Source organism: Musca autumnalis, unplaced genomic scaffold (assembly GCF_047663935.1).
Source record: "Musca autumnalis isolate F117 unplaced genomic scaffold, ASM4766393v1 scaffold_2, whole genome shotgun sequence".
Taxonomy (NCBI): domain Eukaryota; kingdom Metazoa; phylum Arthropoda; class Insecta; order Diptera; family Muscidae; genus Musca; species Musca autumnalis.
The window spans coordinates 118,197,370-118,199,355 of NW_027411755.1; the positions used below are offsets into that span (position 1 = coordinate 118,197,370).

General features: G+C 33.9%; 1 long non-coding RNA gene across 1 annotated transcript; it reads left to right on the plus strand.

Annotated features, from left to right (window-relative positions):
• Positions 1–816: 816 nt before the first annotated feature.
• Positions 817–1,986, plus strand: LOC141393050 (uncharacterized). Its single transcript, XR_012409986.1, has 2 exons — positions 817–952; positions 1,014–1,986. It is a non-coding gene; the product is annotated as an uncharacterized lncRNA (long non-coding RNA).

The following is a 1,986-nucleotide window of genomic DNA, read 5'->3' on the forward strand; positions in this document are numbered from 1 at the left end:
GAAGCAATCGATATTTGACCAAAAGCTGTCAGTCAAAACTGATCGTCTGAACCCCACTTAAGACATTGGTAGATAGTAGCTCTGTTCCTTTACGTTCAAGAATCTTCAAGTTTTACCACTTTTTACTCGAAAAGCGTTCTTTTACTTCAGACACAATACAAATCATATTGGAGCAATTTATAACTTTTGCTACTTTTGCAGGTTTTACCATTTTCAAAAGTAAAGGAACAAACCAAGTGTAAACACCCCTTAAAGGCCGTGACAGAATCAGCTCGTTGCTTGCTTTGCTTGCTTTTAAATGTCAAATTATATGGGGAACGCGGGCGGAATTTTAAAGAGGCATTCCTTGTTGCGTGGGTTAAGAGAACAAGATGAATGTAGGCGGCGGTTTTATTAAATGGTATGGCGGCTTGCTACCTGCAATGTTTTATCAATTATATTTTTGTCACAGAGATTACAATTCCGTATGAGAAACAAAACTTACCATTTTTCTTGTAACTACACAAGGAAAAGTAGTTACCGCCAACCAACGAAATATTTTTTGTTAATTCCTTTTGAATAGAATTAATTGGATGTAACAGCGCATCGTGCGAATCTTTTTTAGACTGAGCAGAAGGAAACGGGTAGCTTTGCCACCTGGTAGGAAATTGTAGAGTTGGTTAGCGAGTGTAGAGTTACCAAAAACATCAACACTGGGCGAACGGCCATTTGATGATTACCACAGCGCCATTGAATGATTTTTTTTTTTGCAAATATTGGAAATATTTAGGAAAATGGGGGAAATTGCCAGTGGTATAAAAGACGAAAACGGGAAATTTCTGAATGATAGTCGTTCAATTACCGCCTTGGCGAAAGAGGCTATTTTCCTTTATACCAAAATACTGTGAAAATAAAATAACAGTGTGTAACGTCTTTTGGTTGTTTTCTTTATTGGAGGAAACATAAACAATAAGTGAGTGTAAAGTTTTTGGTGAATAACAAAAGTGGTGTCTAATGAAATGTTTTAATATTAGGGTTTCCACAAATTATCGACCATTCCTGGCCTCCAGAAGAGTTGAGGGGGCCAGTATATTTTTTGGATGACACCAGTCTTTATAATTCACAGTCAGCAGGATTCCTTTGTGTTGAGTGGCATCTATTTGGTTATAGCCATCATAAGTGCAGATTTTGTTGTGGTTTTGGGTGTGCAAAATTTGATCCGTGGGAAGACGTGGAACATTCCGTGCTACTTTTAAAACGTTGGTATATGCGGATGGCATCCAGATTGGTAATGACGCCAAGAAGTGGCCACACATTTGCCTCCCAATAAAATAAACCCAGCAAGGTAACCTGTAGATGTATTGAATTTTATTTGCCTCGAAAAAAGTCCAAGCGGTAACTGGAAAAAAGCAAAAAGAAAAAGATTATTATTTGATTTTGAAGCAAAAAAAGAAATTATCAACTAAAACTAAAATTAATATAAATTGATCTACGTGTCATAAAGATGCGACTGTAGGTCTTGTGACCGAAAATAAGTAACCTCTAAACAAGAAAAGAAAACTATAAATTAAACAAAATAAGACAAATTATATATTATATGTTTTGTGTTGTCTGTATTTGTCCATAAAATTGATATTGTAAGGGAATTTTAACGCCAGTAAATTCTTTTGATTAAATTTTTCTATTTCCTAAGGAAAAGCTAGAGTGAGATATAGTGAAGTGTAACGCCCCTTTTGTGGCTATTTAAACCTATATAAGCGAGCTCCTTTATAGTAGGTGTTTATAATAGGAATTTGCCTTTGAATTTAGAAAGCCTACAACTCTAGGATTCTCTTAAGAGAAATTTGATTTTTTTTTTTATTATCATATTTTAAATTACATATTCTGGTGTTAGATACTCCAATTTAATTTGATAAAAGACCAAGAATATATTTTACCTTTAACTTTTTTTTACTTTTAAAAATTATCAATAAATGTAATTATGTGTTGATTTTGTGAAAATTGAAA